Raw genomic sequence first — 25,758 nt, 5'->3', positions numbered from 1 at the left:
AAAGGGAGGAGGCGGGGCCCGAGCCTCGCAGGCCCGCCCCTTCATTTGCATAACGTCATCTTTCCGCCTCGTCGCAGCCAATCGCGGCTCAGGAACTGGCTCGCTGGCGGCGCCAGGCCACGCTCCCTCATTAACATCCTTCTCTCGGTGACGCAGGGGAGCGGGCCAAAGTTCCCAGCAAAGTGGCGAGCGAGGGAGCGCTGAGCACCGGCGTCTGAGCTGGGGAGGAGCGGGTCTGAGCGAGGACCGCGAGGGCACAGGGAAAGGGAGAGGGGTATCTTTGCCAGGAATTTGAGCTGTGGGTCTGCGTCCTGGCCATTGCAAGTCCTTTAGCATCCTCGCCGCGCCCTGAGCGCGCTCGAGGCTCACAGGCTGCGCCCTCCCAGGGCTGATGCCGCGTCCTGCTCCGCTGTTCTGGGACGTCGGGGACAAAAGTGGAGGAGACGGGAGAGCCCGGGCAGAAAAAGCAGGACGCGCGTCCCAGGTGCCCACCTCTTCGCTTTGAGGCGGGGTGGTGGGATGGAATATGGGTGCGCGAAGTCGGGGCTGGGAGCTGGCGGAGGGGCACCGCCTCCACGTTGGGAGGGGCGGATGGACCCTGAGTCCCAGTTGACGAGGCGCTACGGGTCCCCAGGGAGTGGGGACCCAGGCTCTGCCCCGAGCCCGGCCTCCGAAATGCTTCTTGCTTGGCCGCTGGGCTAAAGGCTGCCAGCGTTTAGGCACTGTTGTCACACGCTCACTTCTCTGGGGCAGTCCTGAAGATACGTGAATGGCGGGATGGGTGTTCTCACTGGGGCTGTGTCAGGATCTGTTTTTAAATTTTCTGAAATTCAATCCCCACCCCTCACCCCTACCCCAAAGTAGTTTTTGTTGTATTTTTTTAGTAACTACCAAAACAACAACAAAGTATATCCTCTCTAATTAGTTGGTTATTTGGTGTAGGATTTTTCTCCTCCTTCTCACTCTTTCTGTTAAAAAGGAGGGCTTGAACAAACCCTTCCCAACCTCTAACCTTGCCATATGGAAAGAGAGAGATAGAAAGACAGAAAGGAAAAAGTGAAGAAAGGAAGGGAGGGAAGGAGGAAAGGAAAGGAAGGAGGAAGCTGGGAAAGGGAGAAGGAAGAGGGAGGGAAAGGAGAGAGGGAGGAGGGAAGAATGTAGAGAAAGAAGAAAGGAAAGAAAGACGGATGAAACTGTCTCCTACCTCAGGCCTTTCAGCACATACATCTGTGGTGGCAAAGGAAATAACTAGAAATTTCTGGGTAATGTGCCCCATCATTTTTTAGCAGGTTGTAACCTCTAATAAGCACATGGTGAACTTCTGTTTCATTGTCCTCAAAGGAACTCCCTGACTGCAGCCAAATCTGCTAAGGACTCCTTCGGGGAAATTCTCTGCCAGAAATCCAGGTCCCCTTTCTGCCCGGCCTTCCTTGGCCCTTTGATTTAGGAAGCTCATGGGGTCAGTAATGGAAAAGTACACATGCCCATACTGCATGGAGACAGGCAAGAGTTATGCTTTGGGCTCTTGGCAGAGCAGGAAAGTGGATCCCTTCCTGATTCTGAAATTGGATGAAAGGGTGTGTTCGTGGCCTGTGGGTGCATGGCCACTGTCCTCAAATACTGCTTTATCTCTTGTGCATGAGACCTGCTGAGCTCTCATACCATTTAATCTGCACCTCTTGTGTGCTGAGCACTTTCTCCCTGGTACCATAATTAATGCCATCTCTTCTGAGACACCCCTGAAGAGACTGGTCTGGTCCATTAGGATCCCCATAGCATCTATAAGAGTTCCTAGCATACAGTACTTGTTCAAGAGGAGTATGATGATGGAGAGACTTAAAGGGTTGTAGGTTTGTAGGGAGGGGAAAAGAGAGGTGGGACCTTCTCTACTTCTATAGAATTTAAATGCACAGTTGAAACTGGGTCTCCAAGTCAAGATTGAGTTTCCCAAAGCTCCAAGGTTAACTTGTTGCCCCGGGTCCAAGGCGGTCCCCAGAAGCCAATCTGGTTCCCTGCCTGGGCCATATTGTCCAGCTCAGGGAGAAACTTTCAAGGTAAAGAGATCAGGAAGCATTGGTTCCAGATAGCTTTGGCATTAGACCCAGGGCTCCCTTTCCTTAACTTCTTGGGCCTCCATTTTACTCTCCATTGAACAGTCTGCAGGACTCCAAGTTGAGCCTGGTGGGGTACATTCTCCAGTGATGGGGAACACACAATAAGGGAACAGATCACTGCCAAAGGGAGTGCCAGGGAAAGGAGAGACACAGTCACCCTGAGGTCCAGGATCAGTAAGAGACACATAACAGATAGATTTCTGGGGGTCAGGCAGAATCTATAAGCATCTGCAAAGGATATGTTTGCTGAGGGCTTGAAGCTGATGACCCAAATGAGAAATTGGCACAGAGAAAGAAGCCCAATTCCTACCCTAAAGCCAGTCTCCCCAGGAACTAAATATGTAGGAGGCAATTTCCACATCCGCCAGGCCAGAGAAGGAAGAAAAATAAAAGGGGCAGGAATCTTTGGATAAGACTAATTCCCTCTGGCTGTGCAGAGACAGCACACACCTCACCTGGGATGGTGAGTGTACTTTATTTTAATCAAGCAGAGTGTATTCATAGCTTTTCTTCTGGGTGTCCTTGTGCTTTCAACCTGGCTTTCTCATCCTGTAATAAATGTTTAAGTGGGAAGGAGGCTAAAGAGAAGGTGGAAAAGAGACTTAGAGAGTGACAGAAAACTGAGAATGACACCCAGGCCAGCAGAGCAGTAGCTTTTTGTGGATTTTCTCTAGTGAATATTGAGCCGGCAGTTGCAATCTTAAAACTTTGAAAAAAAACCTCTTAAATACCTCTAAATCTGCCCCTCATGTAAGGTTAGCACAGCCTCCAGAGACAAGGCATGTGTGCAGAGGGGTGACTATTAAGTATGTACTGAGACTGCCTTTATCCTTTTTGCTTTGTAGTCACATCTCCTGTAAAGAGATACACTTGTATGTACAGATTGCCTAGGCTTTATAGCATATCTTGATTTGACTTTAGGCTAGTTTACAACAGTACTCCCCAGACAGGGCTCATCAGCCTAATCACATGGGGAAGGGCGGGCAATTGGTAGAAATGCAGATTTCCCGGACTCGTCCAGGCTGCAGAATCAGAATCTCTGGTGTTAGTGCCTGGAAATCTCCATTTAAAGATATTTGGAAACTCCTGATTTCGGATATATAATCCGTAAGAGAGAAGGAAGAGAGGGAAACAGAAAAAAAAGAACCCATGCATGAGGAAATATACAGCAGAATGAGTTTATAGCTGAAAGGAGAAACTAGAGAGGTTTAGTGTTTCCCCTGGAGTCAAGTCTCCCCGCTGAGCGCCTCAGTCTCTTTCGTGGTCGGAGTTAGAGTCCACAACGCCTACCTGCTCCCCGTGGCCCGCAGGGCCGCCCCGCTCCCAGCCGCTCCCCGCGCCGGAGGCAGCTCAGGCCCAGTGCGCAAGCCCCCAACTTCTGCCCCTCGGCCATCCCTCTTGAGACTCAGGGAAATCAATCCCCTTTCCCGAAGGGCATCGGCCGCCGCAGTAATTTCTGGGGGCTTAGGTAGAAACACTCCCGCCCCCCAAAAGAGAAGAGACCAGATAAATGCAGCCAAACTAGGACCAGAGGAAAGGTCCCGGCGAGAGAGGGAATCGTCTCTGCTCGTCCGCCCCCAGGAGGCCAGACTCGGGACCTGTCACTTAGAAAATTCGTTTGATCTCCGTTCCTCTCGCGAGGGCGCGCCCCCAAAGGGCCGCCTGTCTGGGGAAATGCCCCCTTCCCTTGCCACTTGCCAGAGCCGGCTTCGAGCGAGGCGAGAGGACAGACGCCTCCTTCAGTGCTGAGGAGACTGGAAAGGGCAAGAGAAAGATGAGGCAACGAAGGCGCAAAGTCCTTCCGCTGTGGCCCGCTCCGGAGGCGTCGCCCCGCAGCCAGGAGCCGGGGTGGGGAGTAGGGGGTGGAGGTGAGCAGAGGCCGAGGCGCGGCCTGGGGCGGGAGAAGGAGACGGGCGGGTGGCGGCCCAGGGACCCGGGAAAGCGGGGATCTGCGCTGGGCGCAGCTCCGTGCGGGGCCCCTGAGCGGCACCCCGACGACGGCGGGAGTGGCCGAGCACCAGGACCTACCTGCCCACAAAACCGTGACCCCTTCCCCCGGTGATCGCCACCCGCCGCCCTCGGGGGAAGGCGTGGGAGCCGCAGGCCAGGGTTCCACCGGAAATCCGGACCCGATTTCTGCTTGCGACGCCCGGTGCGCGGGAGAAGGCCTTCTTTGCTTGCCCAGAATGACTGTCACTTCCAGTACCCAGGAGCGCACCTCCCCCATAGTACGAACAGGGGAACTGAGGCCTATGATAGGGACAAAGACGCCCACAGATAGCTGGGAGGTAGGGACCCAGCAGACAACGTCGTGGGGCTCTACCGCGGCTCGGGGAGAGCACAGTGTGATGAGGGCCAGAAGCCGGGGGCAAGGGGTACCAACCTTTCCGGGAGCGAGCCTGGCCAGCCGTCTCGGGTTTCCCCCCAGGGCGGTCCCAGATAATAATAGATCCCATTTGTTGAAAGCTTTACCGGCATGAACTCACTGAATTTCCAGCACAGACCAAGAAGGCAGATAAAATCACTCCCATTTTACAGGTGAAGAAACTGAGGTCCTGTGAGCGAAGTATTAAGAACGTGTCCACCGCCAACCGCTAATAAAGTCGCCAAACCAAAATATCCCCAAATGTCTTGCCCCCAAACGTTCACGGGTCCCTTTGCTCTTGAGCCTCTGGATCGGGGTTCCGCATCCCAGAGGAGACAGGAGCGAGGACGCACGTTGCCTCCTGAGGGCAGACAGCAGAGGAGAGAGAAACGGGGGACAGTTCTGAAAAGTCCTGACAAACGCGTGGACTAAGGGTGCATTCACGCGGCCAGATGAACATGCGCTTCTCTCTCCTGGCCCGCCGGGGACAGGGCGTGCCAGGGACGTGCCAGCTCCAGGTCCGGCTCTGCCACATTTACTGTGTGACCGCCAGTCAATCCGGAGCTCTAAGTCTGAGGTCTTAGAGCTCAGACAAGCTCGCCTAATGGAAACAGGCTATACACAGGACTTTGCGGGCTTGTACCCGACGCCCATCAGAGGACAGAAATCTGGACACCTGCGGATGTGCTTTAATGGGAGAAAAGATGATTCTGCCTTGGCATGACCATGGTTAGCTAAAAGCTAGGGGTTCTGTGTCGGGAGAATACAGTTGGGGACACTGCCAGGAAGGATCTCTAAGTCTGAGGTTGCCCAGGGGCGCGACCAAACCACACCCTGCGGCCGGCGCCCACAGTGCCCTAGCCCGCGAGATTGGAGTCCGATCAGGGAAGGTCCCTCTGCTCCCTCGGTGCAAGGAGGCTCCGGGGTGGGAGAAGGGAGTTCTCCATCTGTTTGAAAATTAGCATCCCTTCAGCGCAAACCGGGTGGAAGATCTGTGAAGATTCAGAGGCGAGAAAGGGAAGTGCAGGCCTGTTTACTTAGGGGAAAGTTGGAGGAGGGAGGGCGAGTTTAGATGACAAAAAGTTCGCGTATTTCCTTTGAGGCGCACTTCATTAGAGATTTACACACCGCTGAGCGCTGCGAGGTCTTTGTTGGCTACGGCCACGCAAAATACCTATGATGCAAATATGTTTGCTTGAGCTAAAGGTGGCTGCACATTGTGGGCCTGTGCAGTAAGTGTGTGTGCCGGTGAGTGGCATCGCGCACTTCGCTGCACGTGTGCACGTGTGCTTGAGGCATTGGTGCACCCAAGCGTGAGAGTGCACGTGTGCATGTGTATAGTGTGTGCAAGTGTCACCTGTCGATGTGTCTCGTTTATGTGAGTGGGATGTGCATGTGCAGAAGTTCGTGTGTGTTGTGCAAGGGCTTCGTACATGTGTGTGAGCCTGAGCTCACACGTGGTTTGTGTGTACACGTGTGCGTGTGAAACGCAGCAAAGTCCTAAAAACTAGGTCCAGTCAGGGGAAATTAGCAGGCAGGATGTGACCGAAGGCCAAAGGGCAGGCGTGGAGACTGCTGCTCCTTTGGCTTTACAAGTAGCAGGGAGCCACCCACAGGGCACAGGACCGGCCCGGAGGAGGCCGCGAGTCATCGCCCAGCTCAGCTCCCGGCAGGCGAGCCCGGTTCCACCTCCGGGCCCACAAATTACGTACGGGGACTGAGCTTGCAGTGGTCCCTGCTGGACAGTTTCGCGCTCTTGACCGTTCCTCGCGGAGAGTTTGTGATTATCGATACCATGCATCCTAAAAGACACTGCTTCCGGCTTATTTGCTTATATATTTAATATCTATATCATCATTTTTTGGTGGCTGTCATGAAGATAGTGCCAACCCCCCTAAGCCAGCCTTGTCTCACCTCTCGGAGACCGCCCTGGGCGTGCGGGTGACCCGCGAGCGCCCGAATCGTCCCTTAAGGTGGAGCCACAGCGCCACCTCGCGATCTTCCAGCCCCCCTCCCGACACGGCCACGGAAGGCTGGGCCTTCCTGGTCCAAGCCCCTAAGTTCCCACTGCCGATTTTTCCACTCACTTTTATCATTTCTCTTTCTCTCAATACAACATTCCCCTTATCCTGACCCTCGAAAGTCCCCAAACAGGCCTCGTCGCCTTACCTTTGTACAGGGCCAGAGCGCCTACCCGCTTCTCCGCGTGGTGAAGCACTTCCCTTGTAACCACCAGCTCAATGGTCACCTCTTTGAAACTTTTTCAAACTCCTCCCCAGCGGTCACTCGTGCCTTTCCCTGGCTTCCCTAGAGCTCATAAACATTGGACAGGAAATGCTGTTTAAATGTCTCTCTCTGCTCCGTGATCAGAGAGCTCCTCAACAATGACTATCCTTGCTTATCCAACACCAGTAAACACAGTCTTTATTGGAGGCATATTGTGGAGCATTTTATGCAATGTACTGTGCTAAGCACTTTACTTGCATTGTCTTATTTAATTTTCCCAACAAAACCATGAAGTAAGCACCAATATTGTTTCTCATTGTGCAGATAAACTGAAGCTAGAGAGAGTAAGTATCCATCCAAGGACGCATTGCAGAGCTGAGCCCAAGTCTGCCTGTCTGATGCCAGAGCTGACTTTGCTCAATCTCTGTTGCTTGCAGACTTACTCAGGTCTGTATCCACGGGCTCTGTGACAGGACAGGGCACAGAGTGGGTACTGGTATATTTTTGAATAAATGTACCATTGCCGATTTACATTCTTTCTTCTCCTACAGAGAGCTAGGAAAAGCACTGCAATTATCAGACACCTGGACTGAAATGTCAACCAAGATGATTTATCCCTGGAGAGCATTCCACTGCTAACTGGCTAGGTTGGCCTTGGTCAAGTCACTTCATCCTCAATTTTCTTGTTTGTAAAAGTAGGTTTACCGTGAGGATGAAATGATGAAAAAAAATGTGAATTACTTGATATAGCATCTCATACTTTAGTCAATACTCGTAATTATAATTCAGTAATATAGTTATTAATGATAGTTTAAAAAACTGAAACACAAAACACAAAATTAACTTACCTTTTTCATATAGAATTCACTGTACCTCTGTATGAAATTATCTACTACATCTTAATTTTCATCTTGGACATGAATTAGGAGATAAATATTTTTACCTTATGGTGGTTGGAGTGTTAATGTTAACTCTGTTTTATCATAAAAATTTAAGGAGTGGGGTGGGGAGAGATATAATTAAACAGTAAATCAGCAAACTTTGCCCTCTCACACTTTTTTCCTGCTTTGTAGATTTTTACCATGAAAGATTTAAAGAAATACTATAAAAGTGCTTATTATTCTGGAAAGTACAAAACTCTATTTTTTTAATTTAGGGGAGATTCAGAGCAAGTTTGAGTTTTTTCCCACTTGAAAAGCATTGTTGCTACTAATACATTGAAAGTCCAAAAATATGTGACTAAGCAAATGATTGTACCCAAATAAAACATACAAATGAGGTTTATTGGAACATATTCCAGACCTTCAGACATTTTTCAAAAAGCCGTAGTTTTAAAAGTTCAGGATCTCTTCCTAAAATGACCCTTAAATATTACTCCCATTAGCAATTTAGGTGAAAATAAACTTTTCTGCTTGATCAGACTGTAACTTTCCTACTACCAAATTATTTTGGAAAGACTATTGATTAGTATAGTCATTCCATAAACATGTGATTTCTCCTCAGAGAAATGAGGCTAATAAAATCCACAAAAGATATAAATGTGCCTCTGCATTTAGCTGGCCCACAATCCATTTTTGGAAACTTCACTCCAGCCCTAATTTAGTTTCGTTTATTTGTACCTTCTCTCCATTCTATGCAATACCCTTGTATGGAAATGAAAAAATGCAACCAATTAATATGTTAAGAGATTTTACTGTATAGCTGACAGATATTTTATTATCCCTCATTGGATATTTTATTCAAATTGATGGTATGAGACATTCACTTTTTGACAACGTTGGGGTCTGTTCTGGTTTTTTTCTTCTTTTTTTCTTCCTAATATGGTAGACATTAGAGATGTTCACAAAAATTCTGGGTTTTCTTCTTCCAGGTGCGTACTAAGATTGAAGTATTCTGACCCTTCTGCATTTAGATGTGACCCTGTGATTTGCCTTGGCAAATGAGGAATTAGCAGAAGTGATGTGTGTCACTTACAGGCAGAAGCATGAAGAGCCAGCGTGCAATTTACCAAATCCCCTTCCCTGTGGCACAGCTGCTACTGACCCCAGGTGGAGTTTCCATCAACCTACCAACTCGTTGCACAGACGTGGTATGGAGACACCCCCCTACCACCTGCACAGACATTTAACAAGAATAGGAAATAATCCTTTGTTACTGTAAATCCCAGAGATTGTTTTATTGTAGCATAACCTACCCTCTCCTAATATACTCACAAAAGCAACTCATCTTTACTTTTGTTTTTGTGGACAATGTGAACATTCTTCCCCTCCAGTGAAAAGTAGACTTCTACATCTAATTAAATAGAATAATCAGATAATGAAATCATTCAATTAGAAATCTGAACCTTATTTTCCTAGTCAATTTGTACATTTTCTGGGGGTCAAAACATCATTTGGAAAACTCAGAAATGAGGAAAACAATTGAATTTTAGAAATGTTTGAAAAAAACTTAAAATTATTGCAGGACTTTCATGAGTGTTTTCAGTAAGCCCTTTGCCCACTTGCAGATTCATCATGAAGTGAGTTCTATAGGTTCTGATTGGAAGAGACTTTATTAGCAGTTGTATGAGGGAATAAAGAAACATTTCTTTCTCCAACATGTTCATTTCTGTAATTTCAGGTTGGTGAAAGGGTAAAATACTAATACTTGGCCAATCAACTTGTATTTAAGGAACATAATGTAGGGCAAGTCATTTAACTTTTCCAGACCTTTTTTCCTCAGACTGTATCCCCCCAAAATTCATATGTTGAAACCCTAACCCCCAATGTGATGGTATTGTTAGCATAAAGAAAAGTATTTTTTTTAATATTTCTCAAAGATAATTAGGAAGTGATTTGATTTAGATGAGGTCACGAAGGTGGAGCCCCCAAGCTCTCATGCATTCTCTCTCTCTCTCTCTCTCTCTCTCTCTCTCTCTCTCTCTTTCTCTGCTATGTGAGAAATACGTGAAATAAATGTCTGTTGTTTAAGCCATCCAATGTGTGGTATTTTGTTATCGCAACCCAAGCTGACTAAAACATCTGGAATATAAAGTAATTAGACAAGATGATCTTCAGGATACCATCTAGTTCTACCAGGCTGGACTTCTGAGATATTTGGATGACACCAGTCTCAGGAGCTGATGCCACAGTGTGAGAATCTTCCTGTGTCTACATCCCCAACACTATTTTACGAAACGTTTTTTAAATTTTTCTTACTGATCCCAACTTAAAACAATTGCTTCTTAGACAAGATAGATAGTACTTCTTTTCTTTAACCTCAAATCTTTTAAATGTGGGAATCTGCTAGAAAAATGGGCCATATAGATTTGGAGCCATGTAAAATGCCTTGTCATTTTCTAGCCAAGAGGAGAAATTTGCCTCTGTATTGAAGAACTATTCTCTCCAGGTTTCATTATCTGATCACCTAAAGAAATTTCCTGTGAATTTTCAGGAAACTTTAGTGAAAAAACATTGATTGTGTGACAAGTGCTGTAGGGTGAAATCATTACTATCTGTTCTTTATCCTGGCTGTGACGTGACTGACTGCCAAGAATAATACTATTACTTTCATTTGGGTAATAATTTGAAATTGACGAAGAGGTTTCACATGACTCCTCTCAGTGCCCCATGCAACGACATTTGTCCCCCATTTCACAGGGGACGAATGAGGCTTACATTTGCCTACGCCATGTGACCAGGAGGCAGCAGAGTTTGACTGTCACTCAAAAGCCACAGCTGCCTATGAAATTAAGAAATCTATCTGAAACTTTAGTAGGGAATAGAAAATGTCAAAACGATGCCGCAGGACACTCCTTTGTAAAAAGTTGCTGGATGCTTTCTGTTGCAGACATTACTGCTGTTCGCAGACACCTGCTTTTGCTGTCCTGGGCATCCATGAAGAGTGTTCTCCTCTTCTTGAAGCTTGGTATGGTCATCTGATTGATCTGATCGGGGCACGCACTTATAGGTAAGAGAACCCCCAGAGCACTGGTTCTCCCCAATCAGGGATGTTACTGAGGGTAAATCCATCAGTTTTGGGGCCCCGTGAGCAGGGTTCTTTACCCACATGCAATGAATTTAATGTAAGTAGGTGCTTCAAGACACTGGGATTTCAGGCTCACTCATTATTGCAGCTTAACTTAGCCTGTCTTGACTGGTACAGTTTCCAAATTCAAATTTAAGTTATTTGTAAAAGGGAACTATCTCTATGTGGTAGACACTGTTAAAACTTGAGTCATACACACATACTTTTTAAGGAGAAAATATTCTCCTAGACCACTCATGTTTTTATTTAAATTAATTTTACTATGTTACTTTAATATGTATAAGTATAAAACTAGAGATAAATTCTTTATACATACAATTCTTAAACAACTGTGGAACCAAAGTCCAAACTAAATGAAAAAGAAAAACCCCACAGAACCAAAGATCTATAAATAAATAATAGTAAAATAAAATATGCTGGATGACATTGTTTTATGAAAACTAAATTGCCACACAAATGTCAACTTGGTTCTGAGTTCAGTAAAGCAGGTTCTTTTGGGCACGGGATGCCTGTATAGTTATGTTCTCTGTAATGGCTTCATTCTTCTACTACTTTTCTCTTTTTGTGAACTACCACAAAACATTTCTTAATTTATACTGTGTAGGAAAAACTTAAAAGGATAATTTCACTATCAAATCCACTTCTGTCCCTTTCTTATCAGCTTATGACAATTAAGAATCGCTGTTGGCATCGATAAACACAAATTACAATTTGATGTCAGAAATTTTGTGTCAGTATTCAATTTTAAGGTAATTGCCCAGATGAGTCTATGTTTAACTTTCTAAGATTATCCCTGAAATGAAAACCCTACATTTTAAAATTCTTCTCAAAAACTAGGAAACTTCTCACTCCCAGAGATGCATTTCCGATACCACTGAACTGTATGCTTAAGAAAATGGTTTAAAAGGTACATGTTATGTATATTTTAGTACAATTTTTAAAACGTTTTCTCCAGAAAGAATAGCACAGATATCCTGAGGGTCCTATTGCTACTCCTACTATTTTGACCTTGAGGCAAGTTGCTTAACCTCTCTGAACCTCAGGTATGTTATTTGCAATGCAGTACTGTCCTTATCTTAAAGGATTGGTTTTTGTTCATTTGTTTGTTTGTTTGTTTTAGAGACAAGGTCTCACTATGTTGCCCAGGCTGGAGTGAAGTGCCTATTCATTCACAGGTGCCGATCATAGTGCACTATAGCCTTGTACTCTTGGGCTCAAGTGATTCTCCTGCCTTAGCTTCCCAAGTAGCTGGGACTACAGTCCACCATGCCCAGCTTGCAGGGTTGCTTTGAGGAACAAAGAGGATAGAATGAACGGAAGAGCCTCTCACGGTACCAGTCTGTGCAGAACTGCCATGCGTTCCCTGCCTGGGCCACAGCTACGCTGCATTTCCCAGCTAGGAAGTTAGGTTGAGGTGGGATTGAAGAATGCCACTTCTCAACATACAGGCCATAAATCCTCCCACACCATCTTCCATTCTTTTTCTTCCCTATCTGGGCTGAATCAGAGGATGCAGCACAGGATTCCAATGTCCCAGGGCAAGACAAATTTTCTCTATAAAGTGGCAGATAGTAAATATTTTTAGCCTTATGGTCTCTGTCACAACTGCTTCACTCTATCATTTTAGTGTGAAGCAGCTACAAAGCGTAGATGATAGGGAAATGAATGGGTGTGGCTGTGTTCCAATAACACCTTATTTACCAAAAACAATTTACAAAAACAGTGGATCCTAATTGGCTCATGAGACATAGTCCGATGACGCCTGCTCTAGGTCATTTCAGCTTCACAAAATGGAAGGAGTCTGGGTCCCTGAATGACTACACGAGGAAACAGAATTTATATGAGCAAGAAATAAACGTCTCTTGTGTTGTTATTAAGATTTTAGAGCTGTTTTGGCAATAGCCTACTCTGATATAATACCTAAGCACCCAGAGGGTTTTCTATAAATATTAGGCTACCCCATTTTTCCTACAGTTTCTTTAAAGACAGGAACTGTGAATTATTTACCTGTTTACCCCCTCACAGAGCCTTCCCAATACCTGTTAGTGAAATAAATGTAACACCATCAGACAAACAATCATATGTTTGGAGAAATGGATGCATGCAAAATCTACAGCATCTTCGGTTGTCGATGCTCCCCTCTCTTTTTCCTGCTCCCTTATTCTTAGACGCATGTCGGGGTTATTTTGTGCTCCGCCCCAGATAACCAGAGACACATTTGTAAGATGATTTTCTTGGGTAAAGTGAATAGAGCTTGGCTGATTGGTCCACTTTATGTGACCAGGTTGCTCCCTGCTACAGCAAGGCCCTGGAATCTACTGCAAAGTCAGCTCAGGTACTGCATAATAACACTCCCAGCCTGTCTCCTGCCAACCTGACACCATCACCATTGTGGGTTGGTATTTTTACCCCTAATTTACAGTTAAGGAACCTGCAACCCAGCGGAGTCCAAGAGCTTTTTGAAAGTCATATGCTAGCAACACCGGGAATGTAGGCTTGCTTGAGTTCTAAATACCATTCCACCCCAGCCTTGGATTCTGAGGCCTCTAGAATCTTATCCATCTTCCCTATTTGAAATGTATTTGTTGGGGAGCAATTGACCTCAGAATGAAGTAATTTGTCACCACTCTCAGTAAGTTTCACTGAGTTTCAGATTTTCCCATTACAAAAGAAAAATGAGAAAAATATGTCCTAGATACCACAGAGAAAAATGCTTCATTGTCTTAATTGCCTTTCTATTTCAATCAAGGAAGGCATTTAATTATTTCTGAACTACATTCAAAACCCTCTCTCAAGAATATTACTCTCCCCAGGTGAGTTAGCCAAACTTGTGCAAAACATTTCTCGAGTCTGAATAATAATATCAAACATTTATTGAGCACTTTTTATATGCTGATAACCATTCTAAATTCTTTCCATTTGTGACCTCATTTATTCCTCACAGCAAGTCTAGATTCCTTACCCAATTCTAGTTATTTAAGAATATGGTCCAAGTCTTTATTAAACAAAAACTGCTTGCGTGGAAAGTAGTCTAGTATTATCTGCAAAATATTTTACCCTATAATCTAGAAATTCCATTCTTAGGTATATACTCTGCAGAAATGCACATTAAATCACCTAACACTCTAGGGCTAAATCTCACTTGGTCATAGTTTATAATACTATTAATATATTGCTAAATTCAACTTTTTAACATTTTGTTAAGAATTTTTACATGTAAGGAAATTGGTCTGTAGTGTTCTTTTTCCAGTGTGGTCTTTGTCTGGTTTTGCTAACAGGGTAATAGTGGCTTCCTAGAATGAGTTCAGAAGTGTTCCCTCCTCCTCTACTTTTGGAAAGTGGAGGTACTATTTCTTCTTTAAATATTTAATAGGATTTACTAGAATTATCTAGTTCTGGACTATTCTCTGTGGAAATATTTTTAATTGCTAATTCAATTTCTTTACTTCTTTTTTTAATTCTTTGGGGTGCTTTGTGTTTCTGTGGGTGTGGTGACAAGTTTCGACGTCTTGTGCTCTCCAAGCAGCCTTCTTTCTTTTTTCTTTTTAAAAAGTTGTGGTAAAATTATACAACATAAAATTTACTATCCTAACCATTTTTAAGTGTACAGTTCAGTAGTGTTAAGGATATTCACATTATTGTGCAATCTCCAGAACTCTTTCTATCTTGCAGAATTGAAACTCTATACCCCTAAGCAACAACTCCCCATTCCCCACTCCACTAGCCCCTGGCAACCACCATTCTACTTTCTGTGTCTATGAATTTGACTATTCCAGGTGCATAATGTAAGTGGAATCATAGAGTGTTTGTCTTTTCGTGACTGACTTAATGTCCTTAAAGTTCATTTATGGTGTAGCATGTGTCAGAATTTCCTTCTTTCCAAAGGCTGAATAACGTTCCATTGCATGTATATACTACATTTGTTTAGCCATTCACATGCCAATGGATGCTTGTGTTGCTTCCACCTTAAGTTATTGAGAATAATGCTGCCGTGAACATGGGTGACCAATTTCTCCGTATAGATCTATCCATATTTTCTATTTCTTCTTCTGTTAATGTTGATAATTTGTATCTTTCTAAGGATGTGTCCATTTCATCTAAGTTGTCTAAATTTGGGGCATAAAGTTATTCATCATAATCCCATATAATCCTTTTAATTTCCATAGGGTTGGTAATAATGTTTATTCTGTCATTCCTGATTTTTGGCAGTTTGTATCTTCTTTTTTATTTTCCTTGCCAGACTTGCTAAGAATCTGTCAATTTTGTTAATATTTTCAAAGAACCAACGTTTGGTTTTACCTATTTTCTTTATAGGATAGGGGAGGTCTATTGCATTGATTTCTGCTCTAATATTTTTTATTCCCCTCCTTCTGCCTATAGTTTCTTAAGGAGAAAGCTTAAATTATTGATTGAAGATCTTTCTTCTTTTCTGATATAGGTACTTAAAGCTAAAAATTTCCTTCTAAGTGTTTACTCAATGTATTCTATAAATTTTGATATGCTGTGCTTTTATTCTTACTTAGTTCAAAATATATTTTGTAATTTCTTTCTTGACCCATGGTTTATTTAGAAGTGTGTTGTATAATTCTTAAATATTTGAGGTTTACCCAGAATTTTTACTGTTGTGGATTCCTAATTTGATTCTGTTTGGTCAGAGGATAAATTTTAGATGATTTTAATCTTTTAAAATGTATTGAGATTTGTTTTGTTTTTTGACCCACTATAGAATCTACCCCAGAGTATGTTACATATTCTCTTGAAAAAAGTATGTATTCTACATTTATTGGTTTGTTTGTTCTATAAAAGTTAGGTCAAGTTGGTTGATAGTGTTGTTCAGTTCTTCTATATCTTTCTTGTCGAGTTGTTCTATCAATTATTGAGTGAGGTATTGAAATCTCCAAATATTGTTGAATTGTGTACTTCTTTTAATTCTGTCAGATTTTGTTTTATGTATTTTTGAGGGTCTATTATTTGGTGCATATAGAGCCATAATTGTTATATCTTCCTGATGTATTAACTCTTTTATCATTATGACATGTTCATTTTGTTTCTGGTAATATTTATTATTTTAAAGATTTTTTTGTCTGATACTAAACTAGCCATTCAAACCTTCTTATGGTTTATGTTTACATGGTATATCTTTTTCTATCCTTTTGTTTTAACCTATTTGTGCCTTTGAATCTAGGGCAGATCTCCTATAGACAGCATGGCTCTTGCTTTTTCATCTAGTCTGATGATCTCTGCCTTTTGACTGTGGTGTTGAGTCCAATCACATTTAATGTAAGTATTGATAATGTTTGGATTTGTGTCTGCCATTATGACATGCTTTCTATTTGTCTCATGTATTTTCTCTGTTTCCAATTTACTAACTCCTTGTGTATTAAATAACTGTCTTTTAGTGTGGTATTTTAATTTTGGGGGGGGTTTTACTATATAATGTTTGGGTATTTTCTTAGTGATACATTAGTGATTACAATATGCATTTCAACTTATTGCAGTCTACTTCAGAATAATGCAATTCTGGTAAAATACAGAAAAGTTACTCTAATGTATTTCCTTTGTTCTCCCTTCTTTAGTGCTATCATGTTGTATATAATATGTCCATATAATAACTCTATAATGTATTTTAAGTATTGCTTCAATCTTATGTTTTTTAAAGAAATTGAGAAAAATGTATTTCTAGAGACTTTTACATTTTCCTACATATTTATCATTTGTGACACTCAATTTATCTTTTTGGATTAGATTTACTGTTGTCACTTCTTTTCAGCTTGACAGACCTTTATTGTATTTTTGTAAGGCAAGTCTGCAGGTAAAGAATTCTTTAAATCTTTATTTCTGGTGCATATTTATTTTGCATTCACTTTTGAAGGATAATTTTGGTTAATATAGAATTCTATGTTTGCATTTGCTTCTTTCATCACTTTGAATATGCATTCTACTTCTTTCTGGCCTCCATTCTTTCTGATGAAAACTCAGATGTTAATAGGATTTTTGTTCACCTGAATCATTTTTCTCTTGATGTTTTTGAGATTTTCCCTTTGCATTTATTTTTCAACAGGATAATTCTGATGTGTATGAGAATAATCTTTTTGTGTTTATACTATTTGAGATTCTTTGAGCTTATTGGATCTGTACATTTAGTTTCAATAAATTTGAAAAAAATTTTGGCCACTATTTCTTAAAATGTTTTCTTCCACTTCATTGACTTCTGAGATTCCCATTATACATATGTTGGTACATCTGATGTTATTCCAATGGGTCTCTAAGAATTGTTCATTTCTCTTTATCCTTTTTTTCTCCCTGTTTTTCAGATTGGGTAATTTTCACTGCTCTATTTTCAAGTTTCTGGTTATTTCTTCTGCCATCTCTGTTGTTGAGCCCCTCTAGTGAACTTTTCATTTCAGTTATTATACTTTTTAACTTCAGAATATCCATTTGTTCTAAATAATTATTTCTTCATTGAGAGTCTCTTTTCATTGAGTCATTGTCACATTCTGGTGTATTCATTTGCAATTGTTTCTTTCAGTTCTTTCAACATATTTATAATAGCTACTTCAAATTTTTTATCTTCCAAATCTGTCTGGGGACACTTAGAGATAGTTTCCATAGACTGCTTTTCTCCCTTGAATATGGTCACCCTTTTGGTTTCATTACATGTCTAATAATTTTGTGCTGAATACTGAAAATCTTAGATAATACTATAGCCACTTTGGATTGTGTTTTTAAATTTAGTAACTTTCCTAGACTAAATCTATAAAGTCTTTCTCACAGTATGTGGCAGCTGATGACATTGCTCAATTTTTTCCTTTGTTTTTATTTTTAAGGTTGGTTGCCTAGGGATTGCCCCTGTGTCTGCATAGCTTAGAGTTCAGGCAAAGATTAGTCAGGCATTGTGCCAGTGAGGCTTTCAGTCTTTGCTGATGAACCTGTGTTATAGACTGGAGCACATTCAAAGCTCAGGATGTTTTCAAACTGGCCCCAGCTTTTATCTGCTGGGTTCTTCTATGACTTTTCTGTCACCTGTAGCACAGAAGGCTGATGGGGCTGGGGGTACCCGGGCACTAGATGAGATGAAGGAATTTTTAAAGCCTCTTTCACTGCTGTGGTACTAAGATAAGCACAAATATAATTAGGCCTCTCTCATAGGAATCAATATGTATAGATGTGCTGGAGAGACAATACTCAGCTCAGTATCTTAAACAGACATGTTGGCTGTAGACACTTGAGAACAATGGAATAAAGTATAATTTGCAGGCCTGGGGATGTAGTTCCAGAAATGGACGCAAAGTACACTTACTAGTGATATTCAGAAAGCCTTGAAAGGGGACTCTGCCAGAATATCATCATCTATAAGGCTGATGTCAACACATAATAAAACAATGGAATGAACTTGGGGGGGGTGGAATTGTAACATGAAAAAGACCATGAACTCATAAACACCAGTCAGCACCAGGGACAAATGGGGCTACAGGAAACCTGAAAAATTCTTTAGAAAATCTTAAGTCTCTCACCAGAAAACAATCATGCTTCATATTTGATTCTTATTGATGTATTTAGTATATCCCATGAAGTCTTATAAAATCTGCTTGCCCTAGTTTGAATTTCAGCATAGTTACAGTGATGAAAACTGGGAGGTGGGGAACCAACCCAAGGGTTCTTTCTCTGATTTGGGGGGAGGGTGGTGGAGGAGTGTATAGTATAGTTCTACTGAATTTGGCATGGGAAAAAAAGTTTCTATTGATTCATAATCAACATTTTTGATGAAAATTTTTTTTTCTGAAAAGTAATCCCTCTGGACTGCTTTCTGCAGCTGGAAACAGTGTTTCCTGCTAGGCAGAAAGCACTCTGTTTCGTTGAATAGTGAAACTGACCTCTCAGCTTTAGAGCTTCTAATGACAAATTAAATCTACCTCACCAAGAAAAGAAAATTATGAAAAAAAATAACTTTTATAATGCGGGAAATAATTGGTGTATTGATCTTTATGAATTTCCTGATTTCTTTACCTTATAATGGTTTTCCTTAATGGCAACACAGGCATTAAGAAAACAAAGCACATTTGATGGAAATTCATTGTCTTCCCCTTTTTAAATTATTTAGTAACATCGGGCAGCTAAGAAATTGTTTCTGCTCCGACAAAACCCCCATGCTAATTGTGGCCAGCATATTAGTAATTATAACAGATTATACAAAGCAGGAAAGGGCTGAACTAATGTTAGGGAGTAAAGAGTGCAATTAGATGCCTCAGCCTTACGCATCTTCACTCTGAATCTCTGTGAAGAATGAAGAAAAAAGCTCTGCACCAAAATTAAAGGGGACTAGCTTTCTGATTGTGTCCTAGGGGATTTGGATAAAGCTGAAGCAATTTGAAGAATACCCTCAGGTTGTACTCAGCAGAATTCCTGACCTCTGCCACAGTCGATCTATCATAAGCCTTTATCAGGAGGAGATGCCAAATCACAAGCCATTTGGTGGCACATAATTGCTTCGACATTGACAGCAGAGGGGTATATATCAACTCCTCTGTTAAGAAGGGAGTTGAGTGTTTTAAATGGAAGAAGACTGAATACAAAGGCAAATTTAAATAAACATTAAAGGGAAGTCAAACCAATACAAAACTGAAATGGATACCAAAATAAAATGAAAGCTTAAATATAGATTGAAAAAAACATTTTAATAATGTATAGTTTCTAATTACACCCTTTCTGGTCTATTAGGAAGATTGAAGAATCAGGAGTTTGAAAAAGAAAGAAAGAAAAAGAATCATATAACTTAGAACAGTTTACAAAGGCATGGGACTGATTTTACATGGTCCATGAAGTATTGTGGTTGGTTTTGTGAACTGCACGGAGGGAAGGGTCGGCTCAGTCTCAATTCTTTTGCTTACGTGGAAAGGAGTGTCTCAGGGCTATAGTCTATCTTCAGCTTCTCTTCAACACTTCCAAACCTCCCTTTCAAAAAAGGGAACAAAAGTAGGCCACAGGCTCTGAGCCTTTGGAAACAATACCATCTAGCTTGAATTTAATTACATTATGTTGTTTTTATTGCATTTATTTTTGTGGTTACCTTTATTTATGACAAGTGAATTGGTTTCTACTTGTGATGGGCCTATAAATTTTTTTCTCTATTCACTTTTTTAAAAGCTGACTCAACTTAAAAACAAACGTCAGATAAATAAGAGTATGGGTGGAAAAAAAAAAAAAACAGTAGTGGGTCCAACAGGGGTTGGACAAAAATCTCTTAAGGGGCACTGAAATCGTTTTAGTTAAGAAAACATCAGTTTAAAGTCATAGACTGTCAGAACTAGAAGACACTAGGGGCCGGCAAGCCAAGTCCCTTCGTTTTATACATGAGAAAACCGAGGCCCAGAGACAGGGCAGGAGTCGCCTGCGTCCCACAGCTTTTAAGGCAGAGACAAGATTTAATCTAAGCCGGTTGCCTCCTTCTCCGTTGCTTTTACAATTATTTTACTTGTCGGCGTCACAAAGGCTATCCGTGTTGAAATTGGCTAAGTATGTCCGTTTTAAAACAAGCCAAAGAAAGAAGGCAGGACACAAAGGAATTTATATTCTTTACTGATAAAACTTGCACAACTTGCAAAACCACAGTGACATCTAGTGGTCGTCTTTGATAATGCAACTCTTGGTACAACCCTCGATTTAAGCACGCTTGTCTTTACAAAGGAGACATTATTTTGTAGAACAACCCTCAGTTTGGGGTTGTCTGTTTCCTTATAATTAGATTTTTTTTAAACAGGGGAATACCATATAAGTGAAGTGGTGTCTGATTTAGTGGATCGTATCAAGAGGCACATAAAGGTTTGTCCCATCACGAGTGATGTTAACTTTGTTGGTATCCACCAAGTTTATCTCCTATAAGGTTACTCTTCTTCCCTTTCTAAATAACAAATGACTTGAGAAGCAATATTTTGAGGTTATAGATATCTTTTTCTGTTCCAAACTTTCATCTACTAGTTTTATCTACTGGTTTTAGAATCCATGGATAATTCTTACCTAGATCGGTTTTTACTATAATGGTTGCAGAATGGTAATTTTCCAACTCTATCATTCCTTTCTATAGTTTTATTAGTTAGCATTTTACTGAATTAAGGGCTTTCCCTATTTGCTTATTTATGTTTATATTTATTTATTAGTATAGACTCATGGATTCTTACATAATCTATAATCTATGAATCCAGAATTCATGAGTCTATTATGTAAGAATTCATGAATCTATTCATGTGTACATTATATATTAGATACATTATAGATTATATATTTAGGTATAGATTATTCCTAAATCTATGTTATTATTATTTATTTATTTTCAAAAATATAAATGTCATGAAAGTAAAAAAAAAGCATAAGGAATTGTTCCAGATTAAGGAGACCAAAGATTTATGATAACTTAATGTAATACATAATCCTGAATTATAGTCTGCAAGGAGTCTCAGGTATAAACAACTATAAATATAGGACATTAGTTGGATAATGGGTGAAAGTTGAATAATACTGTGAAGTAGATTCTGTAGATGAAACAATAATACTGTGTCAGCATTAAAAATTCTCTGTTTTGGTCATTTTACTGTGGTTATGTAAGAAAATGTCCTTGTCTTAGGAAATACACACTGAAATATTTAGGGGTAAAAGGGTATGATGTCGCAGTTTATTCTCAAGTGGTTAAAAAGTATTTGTTTGTGTATGTGTGTGTGTGTGTGTGTGTGTGTGTGTGTGTGTGTATGGATGTGTCCAAAAAGAGACTGATAAGCAAATGTGGCAGACTGCTAACAACTGGTGAATCTGGATGAGGGTACTCAGAAGTTCTAGCAACTTTTCTGTATATTTTGTGTATATTTAAAATTAAAAATAAAAGGTAGCAAAGTGGTAATATAAGATTTTTATTTGTTAAAACAAAAAAACCCCAAAAACAGCAAAATAAACAAGTAGACTTGTACCTAGAGGCTAGATAATTAATTGCAAAGTCTCAGCTATTAAGTTTCTTCCCAGTGCTGCACACAGTTTGAGATAAAGCCCTGCTCTTTTCATTAGGAAATTATCTTGCTAGTCAAGGAAATCTATTATAAATTACTAACTTAAACTCCCCAGATGTCTGAAAAATTCCCTAAAGACACAAATATTGTTTTATAAAAGCTCACACACTCAATGTCATCTCATACAGAAGACTGACTATTCTTATTGCATCCTCGTATTGACCAACAAACCAGCAAGCTTGATTTGGACTAGAGAAAGCTGGTGATGAACAAACAAAAATTGCTCTGAAATATCCTTCTCCCCGTCTTAAAAGGAAAAGAAACTGGAGTGCTGGTGAGGATGCAGTTGGGAAAGTGACACTGGGTCCGGGGGAAAGTTGACACAAAAAAGAGTGAATTGGTCACTTGATTGACAGGTGATGTATGTTACATCCCCTTAGGTTGTTGATCTCCCTGATAACGAGCCTGCTGCATTAACAGACACATTGCTACATATGCTTTGGGAAAAAAACGAAACGGAACAGAACTCAGTACCAAGTGCAGGATGGATGACACAGCGCCCTCCCAGACACGACATCCAGGGTGGTTGGGGGTTGGTGCCTTCAGACCCCACGATTGAGACTCAAAGCCTCTTCCTTGCCTTCTGGGGTTGCCCTGCCCAGCACCACCCCGCTGTGCCAGGTCTGGAACTCTTTCGCCTTTGTGCTCTGTGTTCCTTGCTCTCTATTCTAAGGAGCAAACATTGTACAGAGAAAACAGCAAAAATAAAAAATATCTCAGGCTTTGGAATTAAATAACCATGGGTTAGAATTGCAGTTCTGGAAATTAGTGACAGTGTGGCCCGTGCAGTTAACTTATTTAACCATTTCAAACCTCAGTTTCCTCACCCGTAGGATTAAGGCTATTTTGAGTGAATATTCGAAACCTGGCACTGTAAGTGATGACTGTACTCTAGGCCCTGGGCAAAGCATCGCGGATAACGGGTTATGCTGAGTCCCTGAAGCATCCTCATCTCTTACCTGCACTGCCACAGCCTCCTCCCTGGTCTCTGGCATTCACTCTTGTCTGCCTTCCTGCTCATTTTCTGCCCAACAGCAGCATGAGCTTCCTAAAAGGCAAATCTTCAGCACAAAGTCCACACGTGCTAATGCTGTTCCCATAGTCCGCCCATGACCTTGCGGTCATACCTCCTAGCCTCCTCTCCCGTCATGCCCTAACCTCCTCCACCCTCTGACCTCGAGTGCTGCCCAGGAGACTTCTGCAATGGTGGATGTACCTGTAAAGTCCAATGTGTTCATCCCTAGCCACATGTGGCTATGGAGCACTCGAAGTGTAGCCAAAGTGATTGAGGAATGGAATTTTTAATTTTTGAAATGTTATTTAAATGTAAATGGCGGGAAGAGGAAGAGCAGACAAGACCAGACGAGGAAGAGGAGATGAGACCTAACAAGGAAGAGGAGACCAGATTAGATGAGACTGGACGAGGAAGAGGAGACCAGACCAGATGAAACCAGAGGAAAAAGAGGAGACCAGACCAGACCAGACGAGGAAGAGGAGATGAGACCGAACAAGGAAGAGGAGACCAGATTAGATGAGACTGGACAAGGAAGAGGAGACCAGACTAGAAGAGGAGACCAGACTAGAAGAGGAGACCAGACCAGACGAGGAAGAGAAGACGGGACCGGATGATGGTGAGGAGAGACTGATGAGACCAGATGAGGAAGAGGAGATCCGACCGGACAAGGAGGGGAGTGCTAAGTTCTTAATATGCAATACCTCATTCAGACCTCATGAACCATCCTATAAGGTAGGTATTGTTCTTTTCCTTGTTTATAGATGAGGAAACTAAGGCTTAGAGACATTATGTAATCTGCTGAAGGTAACACCTTAACTCATGAAACTGAGAATCAAAACCAGGCCTGGCTCCAGAGTCTCTGCTCTTAGCCATTATGCAAGTCAGATACCTTCTTTCTGCCTATAGGGTTGTTCCCACAGCTTCCTCCAAAGGTGTCCTCAGGCTGGCCCTGGGGCTGAGCCACAGCTGCTGTCCTGGTGATTTCCAAGCCCAGATTTTATTTTTACTGTGGATGGGGGGAGGGGCACAGTCCTGGGCTAGAGGGCAGAAACTGGGCTTCCTGTGCTTTTCTGTCTGTGGACACAATAGGGTGAACTCTCAGCGGGCATTTCTTGCACTAGGCCTCACTTGCCCCATCGGTAACATGGGAAGAATAATCCTACTCCTGGTGTCTGCCAAAGTTACTCTTTTTTTGAGATCATATATGGAAAAAATCTGCATAAAGGATTAGCATTTATTAGACTATGTATAGATCTGGCCCCCAACCAAAGTTCCAGACTTAATTCCCAAAAGTTTCCAGCAAACTTGGAAAACCTCCACAGGATCCTCACCTCCCTGTCTTTGTTCATGCCTTTCCACGTATCTGAAAGGCCTCCTCATCTTCACCTACCATAATCCTATCTATCCAAAAGGCGTAGTTCATAGGCTTCTTCCTCGAAGGGGTTTGTGGACAGCTGTCCTTGAAGTGATCCATTATCTCCTACCTAATCTTTGGCTGTAAGCACTTAAGACAGGCATCACTCCTAGTCTCACCATATAATTACTGATGTATAGGACATGTGTTTGTTTTTGCTTGCCTAATACCTTCTCCCCCTTTTAGTAACAGCAACTTGATTTTCCTCTGGTGAACAACCTTCCCTCACTTTTAATCCACATGATTTGGATGGGGTCAACCCCACTTCCAAAGCCAGAGATAGACATGTGACATAGGCCTATTCAGAGTTACTATAATGGGTTCAGTGAAGGGCAGATGACTCAACTAGAAGCACTGAGAATTACTTCTAGAACTTTTGCTAGAACCATTGGCATAGAAAGCTCTGTTTTTGCTACAATTGGATGTAAACATGAAGCTGTGAGGGGCTTTCACATGGAAAAAAAAATTCCTGAGGATGAAGCCACCCAAGAGCAGGTTGTAGAAAGAGACCTAATCTGGAGGGTAACATTGTTGGAAACCCTTGGATCTTAGATTCAGCTATTCCTGAAGCTACTAATAGAAGTAACTTGCCTGGGACAAATAAATTCTGTCCCCTGCCCACATTCTTTTTTTTCCTTTTAAGCTAGTTTGGGTTGGATTTCTATGATGTAGAATTGAAAGACAGGAACACATCCCCAATTTGTGTATGAACTTTAAGGGGCCAAAGGCCTGATCTTTTTAACTTTACATCTCTCAGCATGGTACCTGGTAAGACAGAGGGTCCTCAAGGTGTGATGATTGATTCATTCAATCTCACCTTCTCTGAGCATCTACAATGAGCTGAGCTAAGCACTGGAACCACAAGGAATAATTAGACATAGTCCTTGCCATTGAGAAGTTCTGAATTTAGTACAAGGAGGAGGTATGAAAATGAACACTTTATAATATAACTTGGGCTATAATGGAAATCTGAGCAAATTTTTGTGGCATTCCAGAGGGTTGGAGGTTTGGGGAAATGGGATGTGGGCAGGCTTCTCAGAGGAGGTGACATCTGAGTCGAGTTCTTAAAGAACAAATGGAAGTTCCTAGGCAGAGAAGTGGGCATTGGGAAGAGGTGTCCCAGGGATGAGGTATTCCAGGTGGAAAGATCAAGATTATATATTAATAATTATAAAATTAGTAATCATAAAAACAAAAACAACCAACCAACCAAACAAAAACACTTTCAAAACCTACTGGCCTGTCTCTAAAAGTCAAAGGTGTTTATCACTATCTTACACCCATGCTTTAATATGCATAGTTCTAACTTTACTTTCGCCCTCCATCCCCCCACCCACACCCATGGATAAAGCTCCCTTCCTTTCAATTGGTACCAGCTCCTTGAGAGCAAATTCTTCAGTTTCTTTATTCAGCTCTACCATTCTGTGTTTTAACAGCAACATAGGCTTGTGAAATACTAACTGGAAAAAAATATCTATTTAAACTTGTTTATGGTAGATTTAAAAAGTAAGAAACTTGTTAGAAGTTATTGAAGAAACTCTATGGTG

The 25,758-nt window shown here is 41.8% G+C and overlaps 1 long non-coding RNA gene across 2 annotated transcripts; it reads left to right on the top strand.

Moving 5' to 3' along the window:
• The first annotated feature begins 199 nt into the window (after positions 1-199).
• On the top strand, positions 200-15,948 carry LOC123638014. 2 transcript variants are annotated; one of them, XR_006735141.1, is made up of 3 exons: positions 200-484; positions 10,534-10,653; positions 15,917-15,948. It is a non-coding gene; the product is annotated as an uncharacterized LOC123638014 (long non-coding RNA). The 2 variants fall into 2 exon arrangements; XR_006735142.1 differs by lacking the exon at positions 200-484 and adding an exon at positions 8,589-8,794.
• Positions 15,949-25,758: the final 9,810 nt, after the last annotated feature.

Source organism: Lemur catta, chromosome 5, assembly GCF_020740605.2.
Source record: "Lemur catta isolate mLemCat1 chromosome 5, mLemCat1.pri, whole genome shotgun sequence".
In the NCBI taxonomy this organism is placed as follows: Eukaryota; Metazoa; Chordata; class Mammalia; order Primates; family Lemuridae; genus Lemur; species Lemur catta.
The sequence above is the reverse complement of the archived record's forward strand: the minus strand, read 5'-3'. Positions and strand labels throughout refer to the sequence as shown.